The sequence below is a fragment of the Ursus maritimus genome, unplaced genomic scaffold, assembly GCF_017311325.1.
Source record: "Ursus maritimus isolate PB19 unplaced genomic scaffold, ASM1731132v1 scaffold_12, whole genome shotgun sequence".
Taxonomy (NCBI): domain Eukaryota; kingdom Metazoa; phylum Chordata; class Mammalia; order Carnivora; family Ursidae; genus Ursus; species Ursus maritimus.
Genome location: NW_024423564.1, coordinates 55218903 through 55232416, shown reverse-complemented (window position 1 = coordinate 55232416; position 13514 = coordinate 55218903). Strand labels below are relative to the sequence as shown.

Here is a 13514-nt window from a genome sequence, read left to right as displayed (position 1 = left end):
GCCCCACCTAAGTGCAGTGGTGGAGAAGCAAGCTTTAGTGTCTAATCCCTCCCCCCCCACACCATGAATGCTAGAGGGTTAACACTGAGAGGAAGAAAATTGTATTAAAAATTAGTTAGGGATATATTATGTGTAAAGCGACTGATTTCAACAAAGAGGAAGAAAGTAGTTCTGGATTTATGGTTCAAGTTGTTTCGGAGTCCTGGAGTCCAGTGTAATGAATCTCCCACAGAGATCAAGGCAATATAGAGGATTTAACAAGACATTTTGAATGAGAATTGAACCTCAAGTATTGGCATATTAATTTCAATAATTAGCTAACACTTTAAAAACTAAATCAAAAAGGGAGAAGCAGTTTAACTTAGCGGAAATAGCACTAGAGAGAAATTCAGAAAGTTTAAGTGTTGTCCTAGGTCTGCCACAGATTAGCAAGGTGACCTTGGGCATGTCACTAACACTCACCAATACTCAGTTTCCCCAGTAACAAAATAAACGAGTTGGATTCAGACGATCTCTAAAATCCTTATAGCTACTGAGTGCTGGGATTCTCTGATCCTTTGACTTGGGGTGTATTCCCCAGTCTGAGATTAACTAGCTTGAGCAAGTCAGTATTTCTGGACTTCATTTGCCTCCTGAGAATAATAATAGCTTATCTGCCTGAAGGAAGGGGCTGGAACACATTATCTCTCAAAATCCCTTCCAGTCCTAACATATTTTTCTATGAAATAAATATTTCAGGAGTTCATTATTATGTCTGTTAATATTTCTACCAGTAGTGTTGATAGGAGCCATATGAATTTTGGGAGGGTGAAGTAGCAGGGAAGTAGGAAAGAGAAGATAAAAAGGAAGAGTAAAAGAAGTAAAGATGTTGGGGAGATGAAAGTGATGAGGATGGGTAGGGAGAAGAACTGGCACTGACTTTTGCTTTGTCTATCATTTAAGATGCTTTCAGTTACAAAGCAAACAAAACAAGAAAAACACGTATGACCAAAATCAAATTGGTTAAAAAATAAAGAGAATCCCTTGCTTTGTGAATCTTACGGATTGTGAAATAGGACAGAGTCAGGCATCGTTTGAGCTAGAGGCTCATGGTTCAATGAGACTCCAATCTTTTCTCTAAAATTCTCTTGGCTCTGATTTCCTTGATGAGTTGATTTCTTTCTCACCCTGGGTTCCCTCATGGAGGCAAAAATGGCTAAAGCAGTTGCAGGCTTCCTGTATGCTGTCTACATAAAGAGTAATTTTATCCCAGCATGTAAAAGAAAGATATGAGGATTCACTCTGATTGACCAGCTTAGATCACCTCCCCAGCCCTGAACCGATCTCTGCAGTCCGCAGAGTCGAAAGCATGGATTGTTTCCCTTAGACTAGATCTCAGTCACTAGAGCTCAAATAGAATTAACTTCCTTAGAATTCCAAGGACCTCCAAACAGGAAATGGAGGATGTTAGGAAGGGAAAAGGAAGAAATAGAAACTGGAGGAAAACCAAAAACTCTCAATGGCACCCGTAAAAGGGGGCTCTGCGTGAGATTTAGAATCCAATTACTTTGGGTCTGGTTGCTCACTTTGAACTGTATAGGAAAAAGATACTTTCTTAAAATGAGGCATCAGAAGTTACCACCAGAATGGAGGCTCCATGAAGGCAGGATTTTATTTTATTTTTTAAACTAAATACTGCATTCTCAGTGCCTAGAACTTTAACATGAAATCTTGCCATTTGCAATGATGTGGATGGAGCTGGAGTATATTATGCTAAGCAAAATAAGTCAGAGAAAGACAAATACCATATGATTTTACTCATGTGGAATTTAAGAAACAAAACAGACGAACATAGGGGAAGAAAAAAAAGAGAAGGAAGCAAACTGTGAGAGACTCTTAAATATAGAGAACAAACTGAGGGTTGATGGAGGGAGGGGTAGGGGGTGGGTTAAACGATTGATGAGTATTAAGGAGGGTATTTATAATGATGAGCACTGGGTGTTGTAGGTAAGGATGAATCGTGAAATTCTACTCCTAAAACCAATATTACACTGTATGCTAACTAACTAAAATTTAAATAAAAATTTGAAAAAAAAAAAACCCACTTAAACCATTAAAAGAAGAAAAAAGAAAGCCCTGAATAAATATGAGTTGAATGAATGAATAAATACTCTTAAGGTTCTCTTTTTACATATACAAGGCTTACAGTAGACAATGCCTACAAAGCACTTGATACAGTGCCTGACATAGTTAGCTCCCAAGAAATGGTAGCAGCAGCAATGTTATGATAGATATGATAGTAGTGGAGCAAAGATCAGTATTAGAAAAACCGATTATATTCCAAAAGAAGGTTAAAAGTATAGAAAAGATACAAAGTTCCAAAAATACAAGAGCATTTCTATTACAGACATGAAGATTTAATCAAAGTCTTTCCTTGAAAAAAAAAGTCAATACTTTTCCTGAGTTTAAAAATAATTCACATGTTTCAAAAAGAAATGGTGATTTCTAGAAATGACTAGCATTAACTCGATCGGTTTGAGCTTAGACCAGAATACTAGGTAAAACAGCTTGGAGTTAATATAGGAGAAAAAAGAGTAATAGTCGATACTTACTGAGTATTAACTATATGTCAGGCACTGTTTCAAGATCTTAAATATAATAATTTAATCTTCAAACAAAACCACCTTAGGTGGTAGTATTATTAGTTCTTTCATTATCAAGATGAGGAACCTGAGATGGAGAAAGTGACTTGGCCAAGTTTACACAGCAGGTAACTGGCAGAGCCCAGGCTCAAACTCATGCTATTTCCAGATCTTTCTCTTAACCACAAGGATCTATTTTCTCTCTATTATATAGGCCATTCATGAGGAGCCATGCCATGCTAAGGGGCTTGAATTTTTCTTCTGAAAACATCGGATGGCCCTTGGAAGTTTTAGAAGAGAGGAAACATATCAAATCTTCATTAAAATAAATAAATACTTAGGGCTCACTAGCATTCCTTTTGTGTGTGTGCAAACAAAGTTTATTCTTCTCATGGAAGGCGTATAGGTAAACATGAACTTAGCATAACTGAACTCAGCAATTGATAGTTGACAACAGGAAAGTAATAAGCTTTCACAAAGCACAGCAAATATGGTAAGTCCCAGTCAAGAACACACGTATCCCCACATCACCATGTATTTCTCAGTCAATATACTGTGTATTTGGAGACCATTACGTCTTTTACATCTACGGTTAACCTGTATTAGAAACACTATAGTGAAGTGTAGGGGTCTGTAGCTTTCAGGGGAGGTGACAAATTTTGGTTTCTTTGCTCCTTGGTCTGCAGTGTGTCTTCTCCCCACGCTTTCTCTCTGTGGCATCTCTTGGTAGAGACAATTTGGAGGAAAGATGATTAACTTGGTACTTTAGATCTACTCACCCTCAACTCTGTAACTGGTGGTGGTGTGGAAAGAACATGGATTAGGAGGTGGGTAAACCTCAGCTAAATCAGCTCTACCACTTTTTTGCTGTGAGTGCAATAAATTCTGGGAAGAGATCCTACCATTTCCCTCTTTCATCCCTCCTGTTAAACAAGAATTCATCAAGTGGGAACTCATTGAACCATACAGTCTTGAAGTGAAAGAAACACAAAGATGCATTTTTTTCTTGACCAAGGCTAGCCATGGACATAAAGGCTATCACTTCCATTGATAATAAAAGGGGATGTATTGTCTTTTTGGAGGAATGATTTGTTTCTTTGGGGAAATGGCCTAATTTGGTGCATCTTAGTCTAAAACCCTGCGTGGAGGTAGTGATTTATAAAGGCCCATAAGTATTAACAGTAGCAATTTCCTCTAATGCAGCATACTGCTGTCTGCCAAGTGAGATTGGCCAACGGCTGGCTACAGACAGATAAACTGATTTAGAGAAAGCAGGCAGCTCTCCCTTAACTCAAACATATTTCAAAAACTTTTAACACCAAAGTACAACAGCAACTGTTCCGGAGGAATCTAGCTGGAGTATGAATGATTTACGTTTCTTTGATTATCTGGTCTGCCTCCAGGAATGATCTTAGAGGACAATATCATAAGATACTAGTGAGCTAATTTCCCTGCTACAGCAATAATTATCTCCAAACTTAGCACTATTATCTCAGGCATCTAACACAATGTCTTACACAGGGAATGTTCTCAATAAATACTTATCAGTGATTGAATGAATGGATACCCTTGGTTGCCTGCTTTGTGTTTGTTGTAAACTTTGGGGTAAGAAAAGATCTGGGTGTGAAAAAAGTTATATGACTTTGGACAAATTATTTAACTCCTACCTAATTACCTCATTTCATCTTCCATATCAAATGGATCACCAAGCCCTAACATCTTTTTCATAAATACTTATATTTTCCCTTGATTTCTTGAACTCGTCATCTCTCCCCTATTCTCCCTGACTTGTTCTCCTTCACGTTCATCTTTCTTCCTCTGCGTCCACCCTGCACAGGGCTGGCTGCCACAGTGATCTGATCATGTATCTTCCTCCATTTCTGATATTTCAGTGGCTCCCGAAAAGGCAGATTAGATTCTCTTGGTATATTCGAATGCAAGGTCCGCCTTTCACAAAATGTTTCTTCTAAGAGAGCTGGAAGGGCCGGGGCCGCCCCACCTAATCAGCTGACTCTGCTCACTGGCACAGGGAAGGGAGCACCCCTACACACACACACACACACACACACACACACACACACACACACCCTTTTATTCACTGTTGTGCCAGATACGGCCACAGCTCTCTCTCAACCTAGATTATAGTCTTATCAACTATAAGGGAAACCCAAATGTCTTTTCCAATTTCCCCTGGAAGCTCTGCACGAGGAACAGAGTTGAGGTGACTGCTTCCACGTTACATTTTGCTTCCAGCAAAACGGTACACTCTTAGTTTTAAGCACTGAGGGTCCAGCAAGCCCCCAAATGCATTTTCCCAGGCACGTTTCCCCCTCCATTTTTCTAACCTCTTACTATCATGGGGGAAATTTAATCCATATGTTTCTGGTTCATTTACACTTAACTCATCAAAATGTTGTGCTGTAAGAGTGATTTGATGTCAAAGAAGCCTTGTGGGCCTCATTTATACGTGTCTTTTCTTTGAACCAGGAAGTTAAGGTTTGCCAGAAAAAGCAGAAATCAACCTTTTAAAGGCTCCTTCTTTTTCTAAAGTGAAACTTTAGAACTTCTTACAATGTGAGAATGTCTAAACCCAGAACGCCAGGGTTTTATTGCTTAGACATCAGTATACCCTCTAATCCTTTTTCCTTTCTCTCCTTACCCCTTGCCAGACAGTGTGCCGCCATTCTAAAGAAATAGGTGAAAAAAAAATATGTGAGAAACAAAGAGTTAATTGGAAAAATAGTAGAAGAGCAGCAGACAAAAAAAAAAAACACAAAAAAAATGGACATGGAGTTTTAGAATCCTGAAGCTCAAATCTAGTAATTGACGATGGAGGACTCCATGCCATCCAGGATAAACACATTTCTTTCTGATTTACAGGGCTAATGGAGATAAGTGCAACACCGTGTGGCTTACCCTGCAGACGTTAATTAAGTCTGCTGTAAATGCGGTATCTTTGTTGGTCGCTCTAGATCAGTGCTGTCCAGAACATTCAGCAATGTTGGGAATGTTCAATACATATGTTGCCCAATACGGTAGCCATATGCAGCTCTACAGCACTTGAAACAAGACTACTGTGACTGAGAAACTGAATTTCTAACTTTGTTTAGTTTTTACTAAATTTTAAATTTGAATAGCCTCATTTGGGTAGTGGCTACCATATTGGACAGTGCAGCTCTAGATTCTGCAGTGATGAAACAGTTAACTGTTAAAATATATAGGGCCTTTATCATGCAGCATGAATACATTCTTAGCATTAAAAAAATTAGCCCATAGGACTATCTTAATAGCGGTGGATAAATCCGATCGAATCAAGAATATATATCAAAATAACAAACCAATCCAAGGTTTCAGCAGTCTTCGTTTAGTAATAGAATAATCTCTTAGAAAGCATTCCTGTCTATTGTATGGAAATCAATTAGACCCAGATGGCTTTGTGATTACAGTGATTGTAACTGAAAGAAAATATGCTTCTTTGGGAGTTAGTGCCCGTGGGATGGGCCATATTGTAGTTCTATGCTGTATTCCTTTAATCTTTTTCAAACTACTGATGAGACAGATAGGTGATGCTTGGTAAAAAGTGAACTTCACTTTGAGATGTAATAGTCCCTGTTTCCACAGATGCTTAAAGAGAATAACTCAAAGATTCATGGCCATTTCTAATAGCTGAAAGAATATTATGTCTTAAAGATGGCCTAAGGTCTGTATTATGAAGCGCCAATCTTCAATATAATGGAGAGCTAAAAAGGAGACCAGTAATGAGTCAATATACTGTTGATCTATTTCAGATAAGAAAACCTTTCTTACTAGTTTATAAGCAGGAGAGAATTAGGCATATTTCTGTGGTTAGTAACTTGAGAACCAAAAAATATGAGTAGTATTTTTCACCTTCAAACATTTTTTAGACCAATCACTCAGAGTTAAGAATTCTTAGGGCAACCCAATCCTCCACAGGGAACCTTTCCCACTCCATTTAAAAATTAGCCTGGCCTTCTCTCTACACATTATAATTCTGGCCAAGTTGTAGAAAATATGCTGACTGTTTTTGGCTAGTAAGTATTTGGAAAAATCTCAAAATCATTCATTAGGAAAAGTAAAGGCTATTTGAAATGCTTTGAGATGTTGAAGAAAAATCACAATTATGCCTGAGTCACTGGGGCTTAAGAGTTACCTACCGTCCTACTATAACCCCATTAACTAATTAATTAACCATTTCTTGGGTTCCTATCTTATGCAAGGCAAATTATAAATGCAGATTTTGTTGAATATCTTCAAACTTTATCTGTTAATTCAACAGCAATTTTTTGAGACTTTGAGCCTTGCGTTGTGCTATGTAAAGCCAAAGAAGAGATCCTCCTGTACTCAAGGGACTCATTCATTAGTCTCAGTAGATTAAAAATCGGGAACTACTCATTCTCAATGTTACAATTTGCTTATGTCAAAGAGCCTCAACCAGACAACCTTTTTTTTTTTTTTTTTTTCAATATGCCTTGGAAAGATCTTCTGTCAATTATCACAGATTAGTTTTTTCTTTCTCGGTCAGCAGTGGCCAGGAAGATCAGACGTCTGCTGTGCTGAGCTGTGCTGCCTCACTTTCCCCCTGGGTGTCACTATTAGGGAGGCTAGGAACAAAAAAATGTTCCAAAGAGGTCACATATTGTATGATGCATGCAGTTTCCTGGACATCTTCCAAACGGTATTTCCCAATAACACTGTTTGGTGAACAGAAGTTCTTTGAAATTACAGTAGAAAATAGTAAGTACTTACTATAAATCCCTACTTGTTGCTAAAAAGGTTTTTTGTTCCTATTTGGTCTGTCTCTGTAGGTACTAGATTTTGGACATTTTCAGGTCAAGTCTGCTATTGGGATGGGAGCTTGCATTTATAAGTGCTAAGTATGGGCCAGACACTATCCTAAGTGTTTTATCTGTGTTCATTTCTTAATCCATTGTCATAAAATTTCTTTGAATTTTGTTGTCCAGATCTGCACATTGTTACTCGTTTTACCAAAAAAAAAAAAAAAAAAAAAAAAAAAAAAAGGAAATTAGAAAGGAAAGAAACTAAAGCTGAGTTAGGTTAATCGACCCAAATGCAAACAGCGTGTAATCAAAGGAGCCGAAGCACAGCCTTGCTACAGGTCTTGCTGTACCTGACTCATACTTTAATCTCTCCTGCTATGCCCTGGGCTCAGTACAAAATCTTCTTAGTAGGAAATTACTAAAATGACGTATTTTTTTCAGATAACATGGCTGGAGAAACCATTTCTAGGACGTTTGTACTTCTGGAAAAAATACTAAGATTATACTAAAAGGTAATTATTTTTGCTAAAATCCCCATATAAATATATGTGGAGAACTGTGGATGAGATCATCTTTAGAGAACTCATAACTTGTTATAAAGTTGAAGCAGAGACATACACTGAGGTTAATATGTTATTATTAATGATCACAAGAGAAGGTAGGCATTGATAAAGTCACTAGCTAAAAATACTAATAAAAACTATAAAATAATATTTACTGGATGGTTACTACATGCTGGCTATGACACTTTGTCACCATTATCGCCGGGGAACACAGCCAATCCCATAATGATATCAGCAGGACTTGAACAGTTCTATCTAGCTTGGGAATATATTCTCTCAACATTCTACTGCACCACCTTGAGACTGTAAGTGGGAACATCTTATAAGAGGTCAAGAATTGTAGGAATGTAAGAGGTGTCAGGCTGAAAACCTATATACCTCATTTTCTGAGTAATAGCCAACTGGGTACTTCAGAATATTATGTGGATGTACCCTCATCCTATAAGGATTTCTCAACAAAATTCATCACCTAACTGGAGCCCAAAATCACTGCTCCTAGATGGAAAGGGAATAAAAAAATATGCAGCTATAAAGTGAGTTCCTGACTCAGCAGAGAATAAATACCAGTTTGACAGACCCTTAACTTCTTTACAGCAGCGGAACATGACACTAGAGAGGAAAGAAGTTTAAGGAGAGAAGGAGAAAGATCAACCTGATTTAGCATCACCATTTGTATTCCCTGTAAAGTTTTAAGGCCTGAGCCACACATCAGAAGGTCCAAGGGTCCTCATCGTCTATGGCTTGAAGTTTAATGCTATTGCCAAGAACCAACTGGGCATCAGTAACTGTTACCTGCAAAACCCTGATGGAAAGTGTGAACTAAGAGGCATTCATCCATTCAGAAGGACCATAATTTTATAAAAGGTAGTTAGCATTGGCAGGTGAGCCATAATATAGCTGACCTTCAATCATAAATCAAACAGCAGGTAGAAAAACCACTGGACAATATATCTCCTGCCACCAGGTTGCCCATAAAATACAGCACACTTCCCTGGGCAATCACGGATGGATAAAACAGCATGCTGTTTATATCATCTCCGAACCTCTGGGTTGGACTGAAATGAAAATCTTTGGTAATCTTTCCACCCAAAAAAGCTTTGCTCTTGGGTATACTGACATGTCAGCATCTGTATTAATGCCCCAACTGCAAACCAACGTCTGAAGCCACTCACTGCTCTAAAAAATAGAAGGCAGTATTCAGCAGAAACGGCTTCTCCAAAGCTCCAAATGAAATGGTCCAAGTTTAATGATCCGAACAGAGAGACTGATTTGTTTCTTACCATATCAAAGGCAAAGAGATCATTTACAACTTGTAGTTTCTATGCCCTCATTCATCAAAGCTACACATCTCTGTAGCAGAGTTCATAATTTCAAAAGATGGGCTTCATTTCTTCATCAGATTTTGTTGCCCATGTACTATGTGCTGGTACTGATGATACAAAGACAAATAAGACAACTCCCATCCAGCCATTTAGATGCTTATAGCAAGAAAATAAATGTTCGTAATAGTCATCCACTGGATTTTCAGGTCTGTACATCACATTTGGGGGCCTAAACAAAGTATTCAGTTCTTTCTGGGAGTGGGGCAAGAAAAATCTTCATAGAGGAGGTAAGGTTTATCTGAGTATTTTAAAATGTGGACGAGATTACCTTGTAGAAAAATGAGATGTGAAAGTCATTCCAGCAGAGAAAGCTACAAGAACAAGGGCAGACACATGACATGTTAGGAAAGCTGTCAGCAGTTGGCAGAGCTACAGATAGCCTGTGATATGGGGAGGTGTGAGATAATGCTAAAAAGAAGCTGGAGTCAAATCATGGAAAAGTTAGGCTAATGAACGTAAACCTTGTAATTCACAGGGGAGCCGCATGAAATTATAGATAACTGGCCTCATGCTAGGAGATTATAATTTACTAAGTCTGGGATGGGAGCAGAGAATCTATGTTGTCAAAAACACCCCCCACAATCAGCTAATACAGACCTGTAGCACGTCTTTAAAGAGTTTCAGCAAGAAAGAAACAGGATCGGATTTAGATTTTAGATAGATCTTTCCAGTAATAGACTAGAATACAAATTTGAAGGGGTACGGACTAAAGCCAAGGAGGTCCTCTTAAGTCATCGTTATATTGCTATACACTTGGGATGAGAAACTGATGTTTAGAGAGGTTAAGTGACTTCCCCAAATCAGTATAACTGGTAACAGAGGCAGAATTTAAAACAAGGTCTTTCTCATTCTAAAATCTGAGCTCTTTTATCGTATTATGATGTACTGTACCCCATGGCTGAAAGAATGATAAAATGGCTAAGTTTTAGCTCAAGGGGTTAGAAGCAAAGGAAATCAACTCTGGCCAATTGAAACACCTAAAATAGCAAAGACAGGTGATCACAGGACACAGATATACAGTGGTTGAAAGTGGCTCTTTTGATGATTAGAATTCAATTCTCTAACACTCCTTTAATTCAAGTGCTGCATAACTGAAACGCATTTAACTGGCATCGTATACCAGCAGATAATTAGAAAAGTGGTAGGTACATTAAGCACATTGTCCTCTACTGGCTGCGCTGTGATGTAAAATTTGACTCAAGAAAACAATAGCTATGACTAAAAATTACTAATAAAATGGGCTTTCCCTGAACTAGGCTCTCAGTTTGCATAATCTCATATAACTATCACAAGAACTTTATGAAGTATGTAGTATTAACCCTAGGGTTTTTTTTTCTTTTTTTGACTTTTAATTCTTTTTTCCCCATCTACATTGAGGTATAATTGACAAAAATTCTGACACACAATGTGATGACTTGATATACATATACATTGTGAAATAATTACCACAATCAAGCTAAGCACTTCTATTATCTTACATAGTTACCTTTTCATGTGTGTGGTAAGAATGTTTACTCTCTTAGCAGATTTTAAGTATACAAGATATTATTAACTATAGTCCCCATGCCCTGCATTAGATCCCAGAACTTACTTATACCTGAAAGTTTGTATCTTTTGACTAACGTCTCCCCCATTTCCTCCACTCCTCAGACCCTGCTAACCACCAGTCTACTCTCAGCTGCTTCCATGAGCTTAACTTTTTTTTTTTTTTTTTTTTTTTTTAGATCTTACATGTAAGGGAAATAACACAGTTGTCTGTGTCTGGCTTATTTTACTTAGCATCATGTCCTCCAGATTCATCCGTGTTGTCACAAATGGAAGGATTTCCTTCTTTTTTTATAACTGAATGAGATTCCATTGTGTGTGTGTGCATATGTGTGTATGTGTGTGTGTGTGCATATATGTATCTCACATTTTCTTTATCCATTCATCTGTTGCTGGACACTTTGGTTGTTTCCATGTCTTTCCAATTGTGAATAATGCTTTAGTGAATATGGGAGTGTAGATATCTCTTCAAGATACTGATTTTATTTCCTGTGGCTATATACCTACAAATGGGATTGCTGGGCCACATGGCTATTTTTCAACTTAAGAAAGCAAAGCCCAGAGAGGTTCAGTAACACTCAAACCACATAGCAACAGTTGGAAGTAAACCTCCATCTGACTCTGAAGCCTCTTTTCTCCATTTTTTCATAATCATTCCGTTTTACAACAGTCTAGTTGTGGGCCATTGCCCACCTAGCCCAGCCTATAGAGTCTCTGCCATCTTAAGTGACTGCTCAGTGACTATAGGTGCCAGATTACTTATATTCAAATGTTCTTTGAAACTTTTGTGTTTGTCACACATCGGGACACTTTTCTGTTTACCCTATTTTATTTTTCCATTAATATTAAAGAGGAAAGAAGGGCAGTAGCATACACCACCTGTAATATATAATAGATATGTCCCTAGGAACATGTGAAAAGGGAAAAAAAGATATGTCCTTTCTAAACTAACCATGCCAATGTCCTCATTGGAACGGTTTACCAATTACGAGTCCAGAGGGTAAGACTAGATTTCTTTGGCTAAGCTGTTAATTCCTAGAATTAGAATTAAAACTTCCCAAACTCTGAGACCTCTAACAGATTTCACCCTTGGTGCCGACTGTGTTTAATCTCTTCATTCAACAAGTATATATTGAACACCTATTACGACCACACCCTGAGAATGGCACAGTGAATGAACCAGAGACTCTGCTGCTAAGGAGTCATTCTAGTAACTGCTTGGCCCAGGAGTAGCAACATGAAGGCAACTATCACACTTTATTGTGGGCATGGTTACGAAGGGCATAGGGAACATGCGTTTGCCATTTTTAACCCAAGTTACAGTCTTGTTGAAGAGAGAGAACTGACGTCACTTGATTTTCTATTCCTTGTACTTTACAGAGCCAGAAACACATAGGTTATCCCATGAATATTTGTTGAATGAGTGAATGACCCAGAGAGATCCATGTCTATTTTTGTCTGGACGACTCTGCCACCAGCCAGCATACCACTTTTCATGAGAATCTGGCCCAAAGGGAACTATGTGTTAGTGTGTGGGGTCTCGTGGAGGGAAGATAACCTGAGCTATTTATGCAAAGGGCCTACCTTTGCCTGAAGGCCCCTCTATCTTCAACATCCCAATGGCCTTATTCTCAAAGACAAACACAGGAGACCCTTTGGGACAGGAGACACAGATTCAGAGAACAATGAATGCCCTTCTTTTATTCAACCATTCCACCTCTATTGATTATCTGCCAAACATGGTGCTGGGCACCGAGCAATCTAATAGTGACCAGGACAGTTTGTGTTGGAGGACCTTACAAGCTAGTGGGTGAGAAATAATTGTAACAGCAAACATGTATTGAGTGCTCAGCATCTGAACTCCACCAAGCATCTAAGGAATCCTATAAGGTAGATGGTATTATCTAACCATGTTTCTCGGTGAGAAACCTCAAATAGATGGGAAACTTTGCCCGAAGTCACACACAGCTATGCATGGTACACCCAGGACCACCATTTACAGATACGTAACACCATAACCCATGTGCTTAACTAGGATTACACAGCTGCCCCCCACAGATACCTCTGGGCACATGCTTTTGAGGGCCAGTAGAGCCAAGATGTCAAAAGCGAGACTGCCTGGGTTCAAGCCTTGCCTTTGCTACTTGGCAATGTATTTAGTCTGTGTCTTTTTCTTTTCTCACAAGCATGGGTAATAACAGCACCTTATTCAGAGCATTGTTAAGAATACTGTGAATTAAGGAAATGCTCAAAGTATTTAGATGCTCACTAGTAAATGCTAGCCTGTTCATTAGGGCAATGGCTTTTCATTCCTCTGAAATGGGTTTTGGTGACAGCCCTGTTGGTAGGGGTAAACATCAGAATGGAGAAGACGTTTTCTTTCTTGCATATCTCAGGGGCTGAGTTATTAACTTTCCTAAAACTGAAAGAAGCATCAGACTCTATCTTCATGCATAGAAGCAGTTAGCAAGGGAGGCAATTAGCGCTGCCCCCACCATTTTATGCCTTAAATCTGTCCTTCCCACCTAAAAGCTAATAAAAACAAATCTTCCCACTACATCTGCTCCATGTTTGGCTTTCTCTCTCAGTAACATGGACTCAAAG

General features: G+C 38.5%; 1 protein-coding gene across 1 annotated transcript in view; it reads left to right on the top strand.

The window, feature by feature from the left end:
- LOC103663149 overlaps positions 1-9467 on the top strand; it is a 157173-nt gene extending 147706 nt beyond the window's left edge. Inside the window, exons 3-4 of the transcript XR_005834154.1 lie at positions 7862-7932; positions 8578-9467. The gene's annotated coding sequence lies outside the window, so the exon portion shown is untranslated. The remainder of the gene's footprint in view (positions 1-7861; positions 7933-8577) is intronic.
- The last annotated feature ends 4047 nt before the right edge of the window (positions 9468-13514 follow it).